This window comes from Oncorhynchus keta, chromosome 34 (assembly GCF_023373465.1).
Source record: "Oncorhynchus keta strain PuntledgeMale-10-30-2019 chromosome 34, Oket_V2, whole genome shotgun sequence".
Classification (NCBI taxonomy): domain Eukaryota; kingdom Metazoa; phylum Chordata; class Actinopteri; order Salmoniformes; family Salmonidae; genus Oncorhynchus; species Oncorhynchus keta.
Genome location: NC_068454.1, coordinates 26810175 through 26825435, shown reverse-complemented (window position 1 = coordinate 26825435; position 15261 = coordinate 26810175). Strand labels below are relative to the sequence as shown.

At 44.5% G+C, this 15261-nt stretch overlaps 1 protein-coding gene across 3 annotated transcripts in view; it reads right to left on the bottom strand.

The window, feature by feature from the left end:
• Positions 1-9301, bottom strand: part of map2 (microtubule-associated protein 2) — a 163874-nt gene extending 154573 nt beyond the window's left edge. For all 3 annotated transcript variants that reach the window (XM_052493516.1, XM_052493517.1, XM_052493532.1), the window contains exon 1: positions 9245-9301. The gene's annotated coding sequence lies outside the window, so the exon portion shown is untranslated. The remainder of the gene's footprint in view (positions 1-9244) is intronic.
• Positions 9302-15261: the final 5960 nt, after the last annotated feature.

Here is a 15261-nt window from a genome sequence, read left to right as displayed (position 1 = left end):
TTAGTTTGGGTCATTTAGTTTGGGCTTAGTTTGAGTCAATTAGTTTGGGCTTAGTTTGGGATTAATTTGTTTGTTTGGGTCAATTAGTTTGGGTCAATCAGTTTGAGCTTTTTGGGTCAATTAGTTTGGGCTTAGTTTGGGTCATTTCGTTTGGGCTTAGTTTGGGTCATTTAGTTTGGGCTTAGTTTGAGTCAATTAGTTTGGGCCAATTATTTTGTTTTTGGGATTCATTTGTGTTCATTAGTTTGGGTCAATTAGTTTGGGTCAATTTTGAGTTTTTGGGTCAATTAGTTTGGGCTTAGTTTGGGTCATTTAGTTTGGGCTTAGTTTGGGTCAATTAGTTTGGTCCATTTAGTTTGGGTCATTTAGTTTGGGCTTAGTTTGGTCCATTTAGTTTGGGCTTAGTTTGGGTCATTTAGTTTGGGCTTAGTTTGGGTCATTTAGTTTGGGCTTAGTTTGGGTCATTTAGTTTGGGTCAATTAGTTTGGGTTTAGTTTGGGTCATTTAGTTTGGGCTTAGTTTGGGTCATTTAGTTTGGGCTTAGTTTAGGTCATTTAGTTTGGGCTTAGTTTGGGTCAATTAGTTTGGGCTTAGTTTGGGTCAATTAGTTTGGGCTTAGTTTGGGTCAATTCGTTTGGGTCAATTAGTTTGGGCTTAGTTTGGGTCAATTAGTTTGGGCTTAGTTTGGGTCATTTAGTTTGGGCTTAGTTTGGGTCAATTAGTTTGGGCTTAGTTTGGGTCATTTAGTTTGGGTCAATTAGTTTGGGTTTAGTTTGGGCTTAGTTTGGGTCATTTAGTTTGGGTCAATTAGTTTGGGTTTAGTTTGGGTCATTTAGTTTGGGCTTAGTTTGGGTCATTTAGTTTGGGCTTAGTTTAGGTCATTTAGTTTGGGCTTAGTTTGGGTCAATTAGTTTGGGCTTAGTTTGGGTCAATTAGTTTGGGCTTAGTTTGGGTCAATTCGTTTGGGTCAATTAGTTTGGGCTTAGTTTGGGTCAATTAGTTTGGGCTTAGTTTGGGTCATTTAGTTTGGGTCAATTAGTTTGGGCTTAGTTTGGGTCATTTAGTTTGGGTCAATTAGTTTGGGTTTAGTTTGGGTCATTTAGTTTGGGCTTAGTTTGGGCTTAGTTTGGGTCATTTAGTTTGGGTCAATTAGTTTGGGTCAATTAGTTTGGGTTTAGTTTGGGTCAATTAGTTTGGGTCATTTAGTTTGGGCTTAGTTTGGGCTTAGTTTGGGTCATTTAGTTTGGGTCAATTAGTTTGGGTCAATTAGTTTGGGTTTAGTTTGGGTCAATTAGTTTGGGTCATTTAGTTTGGGCTTAGTTTGGGTCATTTAGTTTGGGTCATTTAGTTTGGGTCAATTAGTTTGCGTTTAGTTTGGGTCAATTAGTTTGGGCTTAGTTTGGGTCATTTAGTTTGGGCTTAGTTTGAGTCAATTAGTTTGGGCTTAGTTTGGGATTAATTTGTGTTCATTAGTTTGGGTCAATTAGTTTGGGTCAATCAGTTTGAGCTTAGTTTGGGTCAATTAGTTTGGGCTTAGTTTGGGTCATTTCGTTTGGGCTTAGTTTGGGTCATTTAGTTTGGGCTTAGTTTGAGTCAATTAGTTTGGGCCAATTATTTTGGGCTTAGTTTGGGATTCATTTGTGTTCATTAGTTTGGGTCAATTAGTTTGGGTCAATCAGTTTGAGCTTAGTTTGGGTCAATTAGTTTGGGCTTAGTTTGGGTCATTTAGTTTGGGCTTAGTTTGGGTCAATTAGTTTGGTCCATTTAGTTTGGGTCATTTAGTTTGGGCTTAGTTTGGTCCATTTAGTTTGGGCTTAGTTTGGGTCATTTAGTTTGGGCTTAGTTTGGGTCATTTAGTTTGGGCTTAGTTTGGGTCATTTAGTTTGGGCTTAGTTTGGGTCATTGTACAAATGATTATAATTATGTTCCAGCCCCCTGATCAAAAATCTGCCCGTGGCTGAATTGAGTTGCCTAACCCTGATGTACAGGTTGCCCTCTACCATCTACAGCACTAAGCTAATAATAATATATAACCTGGCCTTCGAGTGTCTGTGAGTGTGTTTCTGCTGCCAGTGTGGTTTCAAGGAAGAGAAATAGACTCAAACAAACATGGGAACGTCGGAATTGAGGTTAAGTATCTTCTACCTCCCACACTAAAGGTCAGGTTCCTTTAGTGTGTATTAGTCAGGGCATTAAATTACATCACTATCTGATTGTAGGTGATTTAAAGCTGTGCCAGTCCAGCCGTTCTGGGCACATTGCCCCTGGCTACCAAACTCACCTCTAACTAGGCAGCAGAACTACCTCTCTGATGTTGTTGATACGTTTTATAAGGACAAACCTGCATCCGACATGGAACCCTATTCCTTAGTAAACAGTCTTAGAAAAAGATTTGCTATCTAGAACCTAAAGCAGTTCTTCAGCTTTCCCCATAGGAGAACCCTTCAAAGAACCATTTTTGGTTCCTGGTGGAACCCTTTTTGGTTCCAGGTAGAACCCCTTTGTTTCCAGGTAGAACCCTTTTGGGTTCCATGTAAAACCATTTCCACAGATGATTCTAAATGGAACCCGTTTGTAATGCATGTCACTATTTGTAGCTGTGTAGTCTGGTTGTTTGTGTTGTTGATCTTGGCTAGATTAATGTTCCGGTCGGTAGCGAGCTAGCACTCACTCAATCACGTGGCTGCTAGCACTGTCATGAAAAGGGGCATGAGTGAAGCCCTACAAAATTATGTTTTTATAAGTAGTTAGAAAGCTCGGGAGCAGGCAATGTTGAAAAGTCATCTTTATACATGTTGCACTTTTCTTGAATGTAGATTTGTAATTGACTAAAACAAGCCGGCAACAAGAAAATTGTGTTTGAAAAAGGTCAAGTTTTTGCTGTGAGCCAATGGGGTAACCTAGGTAACCATAGGATGTTTTCCCCACAGGAGGACGGGGACGCGACATTCTAATACCGACTGGGACTATGAGGCAGCCGAAGAACCCTTTTGGAACCCTTTTTTATAAGTGTATAGTAAACTACTTTGGACCAGGGCCCTGTTCCAAAGTAATGCACTCATTATGGAAAATGGTGCCATTTGGGATGCATCCTAAATTGTTGTTGTGAGTCGCTCTAAAACACAACAACCAACCAAGGTCTGCTTGCGTCAACAGCTGAAGAAAACAAGGACAACTTGGATCTCAATATCAAGGCAAACTGAAGGTCCCAGAGACTTCAGCTCTCAGCAGATGAGTCCTGTTCCAGTAATTGATGCAGATATCCTCTTGGGGTGACCGAAACAACTGCTGCCTGCCTGCCTGCAGCCACAGAGTTAGGTAGTGTCCCAAATGGCATCCTATTCCTTATATAATGTGTTACCTATGGGCCCTGATCAAAAGTAGTGCACTATATAGGGAATCGGGTGTCATTTGGGACAGGCCCACTGAGTTAGTTGGCGCTAGCAGGGTGGATGGGTGGATAGAGCCAGACTGGCAACTCGGCCCACAGGGCTGGACAGGGAGGGAGCTGTCTGGGCAGCTTAGCCTAATGAGTCTCAGCTGAGAAGGGCTGTGACTTAGGGTGGTGGTGGTGGTGGGCCAGACTGGTCACACTACACACACCACTCCTACACCCAGGGAAGAAAGTACCCATCTCTTCAGACCGAGCAGAGCACTACTAGAGCTGTGAGTAAACCAGAACCTTGGAACCAAGAGCCCAGCGGAACTATAGACCTGTGGCTACTGAATGATGGTGCTACTAGTCTAGTGATGTGATGGCCCTCCTTCTCCCTGCAGTAGGGTCTCTCCGTCCACTATTCTAGAGGTGAGCTTTAAGACTCAGCTTTGTGAAATAAGGCCTGGAATACAGCCTAGAAGGCACACCCACGGGCCGTCACACACATCAAGTTACATCAGAATTTGGCCAGAGTAAGTGGGGAGTACAAGCCTTTGGCTACTGCTCACACACACACACACACACACACAAATCGGGAGTTTGGATTATGGTTGGCTGCAGTAGCACTGGGACGGACGGACGGACAGACAGACCAGGTTATGTAAAACTGCTGACATACCTCATAACCTGCTGACATTACCTCATAACCTGCTGACATTACCTCATAACCTGCTGACATACACTACATAACCTGCTGACATTACCTCATAACCTGCTGACATACACTACATAACCTGCTGACATTACCTCATAACCTGCTGACATACACTACATAACCTGCTGACATACACTACATAACCTGCTGACATTACCTCATAACCTGCTGACATTACCTCAACTTAAAACCCACAACCCCAGCTACATCTCAAATGGCACCCTATTCACTATTTAGTGCACTACATATGACCAGGGCCAATAAGGAATAAACGGTCATTTGGGACGAACCCCTGGTCAAAAGTAATGCACTATATAGGAAATAGGCATTTGACCCATGCCAAAAACTTGCGTGCGCTAGATAGCTAGCTAGTTAGCATTTATGTTAATGTCCCCGATCTAACACTAGAGATTAGGCATTAAATAACCTGACACCAGACCGGCTTTTCCCCCTCAACTCAATACTGGTGTGTGTCTGTTTTCAATAAACAATGCACTACACAAAGGTTTTCATTCATAAAAATGAACTCCCTCGTCTTTTCCAGGCAACTCAGTGCTGAAGTGGTACTGAACGTTTTTCTCTCAGGAACAGCAGGCGAAAGGGTGATCAATATTGAAATAGAAAGACGTCTTCAATGTTAATGAAACAGAAGTCGTTCTGTGGTCCATTGAAGCTCTCTCAGGGGCCAACTTTGTGTGTGTGACTGGCTACTTGTTAATGCACAGCCCTTCTATATTGATTATTTACACACTGACTGATTCATTGACTCAAGTATATATCAGACAAACACATTGCACAGTTAAAGACAACTATTCACTCTTTATTGTCTTGATAGGTCAACTTGTATATTTCTAATGGGTTGATTTATACAAACTACTACCACATATGTGACTTTCCCATGGTAAATGTAAAATGTGCATGCTTTCAATGGTAGCGTTTTTTAGAGCTGGTGTTACAGCCAAACTGTTTCTTATGGAGAATGACCTGCATAGAAAGGCTCATCTACACAATTCCTTTCCATATCATTTGCATGGCATTTGAAAGAGCTGGAACTGGCATTCAACAGTGGACTTACATTGCAACCACATTGCACGCAGCCTTTGCATATCATCCTTATTTGACTGCGTAAACCAAATAACAGACATTACAATAATATATCCGAAGCAGGTGCCTGGTGAACTGGTTCACTAAGTACACAGTCCTTAGGGGAAGAACACACACACATAGGTATGCACAGGTAGGCCCGCATGCACACACAATTGTCAGGACATTGTGGTCCTAGGAAAACATATTCACACACACAATTTATATGATCCAGACGTATCCAACTTTCTGCTTCAGTCAGTTACATTTCTCTTCATGTATCAAAGGAAGAACAAATACTTGATGTATTGTCATGGCCAGTAGAGAGATGTCCACACAGACCAGGGGCAGACAGGCTCAGATCGCAGATAACAGATGTCTATACGTCAGTAGAGAGGAAACCAGCAGGAAGACTATAATATCTGGGGTCTTCAAGAGTTCTCATGCCAGTGATAGGAACTCACAAGAAGAAAGCCTGACTGACCATCAACCATCACTCCCTCGAGAGGAGACAGAGACAGAGACAGAGATGGAGAGACATGTGACAGGGAGAGGGAGGGAGAAGGCCCTTGAGAGACTCTATTCTCATCCTGAATGCATCAGGTCTTTAATAACTGAACCTATGGACACATTTACATTACATTTACATTTAAGTCATTTAGCAGACGCTCTTATCCAGAGCGACTTACAAATTGGTGCATTCACCTTATGACATCCAGTGGAACAGCCACTTTACAATAGTGCATCTAAATCTTTTAAGGGGGGGGGGGATTACTTTATCCTATCCTAGGTATTCCTTAAAGAGGTGGGGTTTCAGGTGTCTCCGGAAGGTGGTGATTGACTCCGCTGTCCTGGCGTCGTGAGGGAGTGTGTTCCACCATTGGGGAGCCAGAGCAGCGAACAGTTTTGACTGGGCTGAGCGGGAACTGTACTTCCTCAGTGGTAGGGAGGCGAGCAGGCCAGAGGTGGATGAACGCAGTGCCCTTGTTTGGGTGTAGGGACTGATCAGAGCCTGGAGGTACTGAGGTGCCGTTCCCCTCACAGCTCCGTAGGCAAGCACCATGGTCTTGTAGCGGATGCGAGCTTCAACTGGAAGCCAGTGGAGAGAGCGGACACGACCACAACCCGCAGGGAAGGAAAGAAATCCATATAGCTTCAATATCATGTATATCTGAGTACACTGGAAAGCAGGGTTCCAAAAAGGGTTCCAAAAGGGTTATTATGTCCCCATAGGAGAATCCTTTTTGGCTCCAGGTAGAACCCTTTTTGGTTCCATGTAGAACCCTCAGTAAAGGGTTCTACATGGAACCCAAAATTATTATGTAAATGGTTCTCCTTTGGGGACAGGTTCTAGATAGTGTAACAGTATAATTTTAAACCGTCCCCTCGCCCATACCCGGGCGCGAACCAGGCACCTTCTGCACACATCAACAACAGTCATCCACGAAGCCTCGTTACCCATCGCTCCACAACAGCCGCGGCCCTTGCAGAGCAAGGGGAACTACTACTTCAAGGTCTCAAAGCAAGTGACGCAACCGATTGAAACGCTATTTAGCGCACACCGCTAACTAAGCTAGGCGTTTCACATCCGTTACACTCACCCCCCTTTTGACCTTCCTCCTTTTTTCGCAGCAACCAGTAATCCGGGTCAACAGCATCAATGTAACAGTATAATTTTAAACCGTCCCCTCGCTCATACCCGGGCGCGAACCAGGGACCTTCTGCACACAACGACAACAGTCACCCTCGAAGCATCGTTACCCATCGCTCCACAAAAGCCGCGGCCCTTGCAGAGCAAGGGGAACTACTACTTCAAGGTCTCAGAGCAAGTGACGTAACCGATTGAAACGCTATTTAGCGCACACCGCTAACTAAACTAGCCGTTTCACATCCGTTACAATAGCATGGTTTTTTTCGAAGAGTGTATGTTCCACTCAATACCTGTTTCGTATTGGACTGAAGTCACTGAAGGTTTTACCTTCACCCTGATGCCTTGTTGTCATATACAGTACAGAGTTTCCCCTGGGATTTCTTTCAGCAGCGGTCGCAGAGTAAAATAAAAAGTTTTATCAGTGGCGGTGTGCGGCTGCAAAATGCATATAGGGGAAACACTGCAGTACAGGCCTCTAAAATGGACAACGGCCGCTTCAGCATCTAAAGAGCCCCTCAGTATTAGTGAGTAGTGCTCTATTGCTCTCTCAATAAAAGCTTTGGAGCTGAATACAAAGGACACTCTACTCCAAGTAACTGTGCTGCACAGAAGCACACTCATTACTAGCCTAGATGCCAGTCTGTTTTGGATCTCTTGCCAACTCCTTGTCATGCCTCAATTCCATGAGGAGTTGGCAAGAGAGTATAAACAGACTGGTATCCAGGCTTACTCATTAGACGTCTGCTCATAACTACTATAATGTAAAGGCTAGGGAAAAAATACAATTCATCATCATAAGTCATGATATTCACCCTCTCTGTTGTCAAGGGGAATTCATCTGAACAATGTTTTCTACAAGTTATTGTGTGCAATCCTATTGTAACATAATGATAATAACATACATGAATTAAAAGGTGTCTTTGAGATTAGACTGATCCATAGTGAATACTGCCATCGAGAAAAAGAACATGTACATCAAACACAATGCTCCTACATGTACAGTAGGGTAGGTTATTGTTGAATTGCCATGATAATTAACCAATACAATCTTATGACTCAGCATCTTGTGTGTGTGTGTGAGTTCTGAGAGAGTGTGAGAAATACAGGCAGATAGACGGGATGACAGAAATACAGACAGAGAGAGGAAGGGGGCAGTGGGGCACTAATTTCGCATCGAGAACTATCCCTTCTATTGCTTCCACTGTCCTTCCATTTGGTTGCACTGTGTTCACACCGTCAAGAATTATAGATCATCTATAGCAGAGATGGGCAACTGGCAGCTGCATTTGGCCCGTGTTCCCCCTTCTGAAGGTCCTCTGATCATTGTTTTCTTCTTTTTATGTCACCTAATATTTTTGGGATTGCTAAATTAGTTTAAATTAGTCTAAACGTGTTATCATGGGTGAATTACCGGTGTGTGGGACCCAATTGATTTTGTTAGTCAGTCTCACTCAGATAGATGTCTCTGCTGGGTGGTTCTAATGGTGTGGGTATGCAAACCCGTGAGCAACTGCGGCCCCTCATGTTCAGATTTTTTTGTGGCTCCCACCCCCATTAATTAAAATTGCCCATCCCTGATCTACAGCCTACCTGCCAAGCTCTCCTAATCTAAAACGATCCATCAACTGTAGCATAATCATAGATAATGAAGATGATTTCTGTCTAAATCAAACAAGAGGTCGCTTTGTCTTCAATCATCACTGAGCAATTGCAACAAGTAAAACAATAGCATAGCTTATCATTAGAAACATCTGCGGTAAGCTTTTTTAAAAACGGAACAGGGAGAGAAGGTTTTGGTAGCTTACACAATCGGTTGTGAGTAAACCGGGAATGCCGATGTTTCAGCACCATACGTGCTGGACCGAACCAAAGCAGCGCGTACTAGACTGGCTGAGGAGGACAACGACGGACCGTACTCCCTGCGGCGCCGACTATGCGTTCAGTAATTAACATAAAAAGGTTATAACAGCATACGAATTATATCAATGATGCTTTTATTTCACGTGGGCAACCAAAATAAGATGATTGATTGGTTCAATAGGCTACGGCCGCCAACAAACTACCAATATACCGTTCTAGGTGAAATATCATGGGCAAATCCCGTCTTCAAATGTAACATTTTTAAATAAATAAAAAATGCAGAGGTAGGTCGCATTGGAAGTGTCCACAAAATATGTCCGGCACTCTTCGGCAGTCAGACACAGTCGCAATGAACAATGCGTCCTTACTCTGAATCAATTCAATTGAGTACCTCAAATGATTTATATTAATTCATGCACTGATGCACACAATGAGACAACTTAATAAAACCAACATGGTGATATGAATGAATAAAATAGCAGATACAGGCAAAAACTCATGACCATTTTCCACTTACATTATGGTTTTCATCTATATATATATAAATATGTCATCATACCTGTTCGTTGCAGTGGCTTTGCAGTAGAACTCGTTCTCAGAGCACAGTGACTGGCAAAGGAATCCTGGGCCCAGTTCACCCCTCCCGCTACTCCGTGACTACCGTAAGTATTTCAAGAGGGGCGCAAACGAATTCAATACAGTCTATACCGGTCTATTATATACACTGCACCTGTTTGCCTAGTATAACTCATAGGCTGTAGCAAAACGTGTTACAGTGAACCATGGAGTAAAATCCTAAAATGACATTTCCATTTCTAATAAAAGCAAATTACTATGACACTTGGTTAGGATGATATTATTAATGGAGTGCTATTTTGACATTCAAAACAGCACTCAACACCAGCCTATCACTTCTTTAGGTAGGCTACCATTTTGCACACAATGCATTGAGGGTAGGCAGACTTATGTGAAGTACAGTGAGCAGGATGACTGCTGGCACCCTATTCCCTTTATAGTGCACTTCTTGATCAGGACCCATACGCAAATGTTCCCTCAAAAACTGTGTTCCCTCTAATGGCCATTGGACTAGTATTTTATTAGGATCCCCATTCACGGTTGCTGAAGCAGCAGCTACTTTTCCTGGTGTCCACACAAAACATTGGAGCAGGGAGGCTTTTTTCATCATGCAGATCAACACCCTACCCTTGTTTCAGGTCAACCCTCATAAACAGCAACCAGTAACCTGGACTTTGTCCCAAATGGCACCCCATTTCCTATATAGTGCGCTACTTTTGGCCAGACCCCTATACTGCAAATAGGGTGCCACTTGGGATGTAGGCCTAGTCCACCAGGCTGGTTAGGTCATGTTGTTGATGTTTTTTCCTGGTCATACCCAGTTGGCCTATTGTGGAAACACTTTGAACCTTTTTACACCTTATAATAAACTGCAAAACAGATACTACTTCACAGTGTGTAAACATACCTTTTCCTTGGCCTTGCCTTTTGCTGTTATGTGATGGGTGCATAGCCCGAGGGATGTGATGGGTGCATAGCCGAGGGATGTGATGGGTGCATAGCCGAGGGATGTGATGGGTGCATAGCCGAGGGATGTGATGGGTGCATAGCCGAGGGATGTGATGGGTGCATAGCCGAGGGATGTGATGGGTGCATAGCCGAGGGATGTGATGGGTGCATAGCCGAGGGATGTGATGGGTGCATAGCCGAGGGATGTGATGGGTGCATAGCCGAGGGATGTGATGGGTGCATAGCTTGAGGGATGTGATGGGTGCATAGCCGAGGGATGTGATGGGTGCATAGCCGAGGGGTGTGATGGGTGCATAGCCGAGGGATGTGATGGGTGCATAGCCGAGGGATGTAATGGGTGCATAGCCGAGGGATGTAATGGGTGCATAGCCGAGGGATGTGATGGGTGCATAGCCAAGGGATGTGATGGGTGCATAGCTTTAGGGATGTGATGGGTGCATAGCCGAGGGATGTGATGGGTGCATAGCCAAGGGGTGTGATGGGTGCATAGCCGAGGGATGTGATGGGTGCATAGCCGAGGGATGTGATGGGTGCATAGCCGAGGGATGTGATGGGTGCATAGCCGAGGGGTGTGATGGGTGCATAGCCGAGGGGTGTGATGGGTGCATAGCCGAGGGATGTGATGGGTGCATAGCCGAGGGATGTGATGGGTGCATAGCCGAGGGATGTGATGGGTGCATAGCCGAGGGATGTGATGGGTGCATAGCCGAGGGATGTGATTGGTGCATAGCCGAGTGAAGTGATGGGTGCATAGCCTGAGGGATGTGATGGGTGCATAGCCTGAGGGATGTGATGGGTGCATAGCCGAGGAATGTGATTGGTGCATAGCCGAGGGATGTGATGGGTGCATAGCCGAGGGAACTAGGGATGCTAAGGGTGCTGCAGAACCCCCTGAAAAATCAGAACAATAATGAAAACTATTTTTAAAAACATATTGGAGAATTTTTTTTTACATAAATGTACTACACTGGGCCTTTACTAGTCATGGATTTAGCGGACCAACCATCTGTAGCAAAGGTAAATATTTTTTCTTTAGCCCCTCCCCCCAAAATGAAATCCCAGCACCCCCACCCAGCTTCCTGCAGCTATGGATGCATTCTGCTTGAAGGTTTAAAGCCCCCGTGCAGTCTGTAATGTGATTTTCATCACTGTACTTCTACTAAATCAATGTGCTTATTTAATGAAAACTACAACATCATTTTTTAAACATTTATTTCCCTGAGCCTCCTTTGGCCCTTAACAAGCTCAGCCTGATTGTGTTGGCGTTATGAAACTTATGTGAAGATATTTACAGTGCCTTGCAAAAGTATTCTTCCCCCTTGGCGTTTTTCCTCATTTGTTGCATTGCAACCTATCATTTAAATATATTTTTATTTGGATTTCATGTAATGGGCATACACAAAATAGTCCAAATTGGTGAAGTGAAAAAAAACTTGTTTAAAAGAATGATATCATTTTCTTTTGGAAAAGTGCTGCGTGCATATCTATTCACCCCCTTTTGCTATGAAGACCCTAAATGGGGCCACAGTGTCTCCTGACCCCTCCTGTATTTATGCTGCAGTAGTTTGTGTCGGGGGGCTAGGGTCTGTTTGTTATATCTGGAGTACTTCTCCTGTCCTATTCGGTGTCCTGTGTGAATCTAAGTGTGCGTTCTCTAATTCTCTCCTTCTCTCTTTCTTTCTCTCTCTCGGAGGACCTGAGCCCAAAGACTACCTGACATGATGACTCCTTGCTGTCCCCAGTCCACCTGGCCGTGCTGCTGCTCCAGTTTCAACTGTTCTGCCTTATTATTATTCAACCATGCTGGTCATTTATGAACATTTGAATATCTTGGCCATGTTCTGTTATAATCTCCACCCAGCACAGCCAGAAGAGGACTGGCCACCCCACATATGCTCTCTCTAATTCTCTTTCTTTCTCTCTCTTGGAGGACCATGCCCCAGGACTACCTGACATGATGAGTCCTTGCTGTCCCCAGTCCACCTGGCCGTGCTGCTGCTCCAGTTTCAACTGTTCTGCCTTATTATTATTCGACCATGCTGGTCATTTATGAACATTTGAACATCTTGGCCATGTTCTGTTATAATCTCCACCCGGCACAGCCAGAAGAGGACTGGCCACCCCACATATGCTCTCTCTAATTCTCTCTTTCTTTCTCTCACTTGGAGGACCATGCCCCAGGACAACCTGACATGATGACTCCTTGCTGTCCCCAAGCCACCTGACCGTGCTGCTGCTCCAGTTTCAACTGTTCTGCCTTATTATTATTCGACCATGCTGGTCATTTATGAACATTTGAACATCTTGGCCATGTTCTGTTATAATCTCCACCCGGCACAGCCAGAAGAGGACTGGCCACCCCACATAGCCTGGTTCCTCTCTAGGTTTCTTCCTAGGTTTTGGCCTTTCTAGGGAGTTTTTCCTAGCTACAGTGCTTCTACACCTGCATTGCTTGCTGTTTGGGGTTTTAGGCTGGGTTTCTGTACAGCACATTGAGATATCAGCTGATGTACGAAGGGCTATATAAATACATTTGATTTGATTAGATTTAAATAAGATCTGGTGCAACCAATTATCTTCAGAAGTCACATAATTAGTTAAATAAAGTCCACCTGTGTGCTATCTGAGTGTCACATGATCTGTCACATGATCTCAGCATATATACACCTGTTCTGAAAGGCCCCAGGGTCTGCAACACTACCAAGCAAGCGGCACCATGAAGACCAAGGAGCACTCCAAACAGGTCAGGGACAAAGTTGTGGAGAAGTACAGATCAGGGTTGGGTTATAAAAATATCTGAAATGTTGAACATCCCACAGAGCACCGTTAAATCCATTATTAAAAAATAGAAAGAATATGGCACCACAACAAACCTGCCAAGAAAGGGCTGCACACCAAAACTCAAAGACCAGGCAAGGAGAGCATTAAATCAGAGGCAACAAAGAGACCCCTGAAGAAGCTGCAAAGCTCCACAGCGGGGATTGGAATATCTGTCCATAGGAACACTTTAAGAAATACACTCCACAGAGCTGGGCATCAAAGAAGAGTGGCAAGATAAAAAAATATATATATTTTTTTTATTTCACCTTTATTTAACCAGGTAGGCTAGTTGAGAACAAGTTCTCATTTGCAACTGCGACCTGGCCAAGATAAAGCATAGCAGTGTGAACAGACAACACAGAGTTACACATGGAGTAAACGATTAACAAGTCAATAACACAGTAGAAAAAAGGGGAGTCTATATACAATGTGTGCAAAAGGCATGAGGAGGTAGGCGAATAATTACAATATTGCAGATTAACACTGGAGTGATAAATGATCAGATGATCATGTACAGGTAGAGATATTGGTGTGCAAAAGAGCAGAAAAGTAAATAGATAAAAACTGTGGGGATGAGGTAGGTGAAAATGGCTGGGCTATTTACCAATAGATTATGTACAGCTGCAGCGATCGGTTAGCTGCTCAGATAGCTGATGTTTGAAGTTGGTGAGGGAGATAAAAGTCTCCAACTTCAGCGATTTTTGCAATTCGTTCCAGTCACAGGCAGCAGAGTACTGGAACGAAAGGCGGCCGAATGAGGTGTTGGCTTTAGGGATGATCAGTGAGATACACCTGCTGGAGCGCTTGCTACGGATGGGTGTTGCCATCGTGACCAGTGAACTGAGATAAGGCGGAGCTTTACCTAGCATGGCCTTGTAGATGACCTGGAGCCAGTGGGTCTGGCGACGAATATGTAGCGAGGGCCAGCCGACTAGAGCATACAAGTCGCAGTGGTGGGTAGTATAAGGTGCTTTAGTGACAAAACGGATGGCACTGTGATAAACTGCATCCAGTTTGCTGAGTAGAGCGATTTTGTAGATGACATCGCCGATGTCGAGGATCGGTAGGATAGTCAGTTTTACTAGGGTAAGCTTGGCAGCGTGAGTGAAGGAGGCTTTGTTGCGGAATAGAAAGCCGACTCTTGATTTGATTTTTGATTGGAGATGTTTGATATGGGTCTGGAAGGAGAGTTTGCAGTCTAGCCAGACACCTAGGTACTTATAGGTGTCCACATATTCAAGGTCGGAACCATCCAGTGTGGTGATGCTAGTCGGGCATGCGGGTGCAGGCAGCGATCGGTTGAAAAGCATGCATTTGGTTTTACTAGCGTTTAAGAGCAGTTGGAGGCCACGGAAGGAGTGTTGTATGGCATTGAAGCTCGTTTGAAGGTTAGATAGCACAGTGTCCAATGACGGGCTGAAAGTATATAGAATGGTGTCGCCTGCGTAGAGGTGGATCAGGGAATCGCCCGCAGCAAGAGCAACATCATTGATATATACAGAGAAAAGAGTCGGCCCGAGAATTGAACCCTGTGGCACCCCCATAGAGACTGCCAGAGGACCGGACAGCATGCCCTCCGATTTGACACACTGAACTCTGTCTGCAAAGTAATTGGTGAACCAGGCAAGGCAGTCATCCGAAAAACCGAGGCTACTGAGTCTGCCGATAAGAATCTGGTGATTGACAGAGTCGAAAGCCTTGGCAAGGTCGATGAAGACGGCTGCACAGTACTGTCTTTTATCGATGGCGGTTATGATGTCGTTTAGTACCTTGAGTGTGGCTGAGGTGCACCCGTGACCGGCTCGGAAACCAGATCGCATAGCGGAGAAGGTACGGTGGGATTCGAGATGGTCAGTGACCTGTTTGTTGACTTGGCTTTCGAAGACCTTAGATAGGCAGGGCAGAATGGATATAGGTCTGTAACAGTTTGGGTCCAGGGTGTCTCCCCCTTTGAAGAGGGAGATGACTGCGGCAGCTTTCCAATCCTTGGGGATCTCAGACGATATGAAAGAGAGGTTGAACAGGCTGGTAATAGGGGTTGCGACAATGGCGGCGGATAGTTTCAGAAATAGAGGGTCCAGATTGTCAAGCCCAGCTGATTTATACGGGTCCAGGTTTTGCAGCTCTTTCAGCACATCTGTTATCTGGATTTGGGTAAAGGAGAACCTGGAGAGGCTTGGGCGAGGAGCTGCGGGGGGGCCGGAGCTGTTG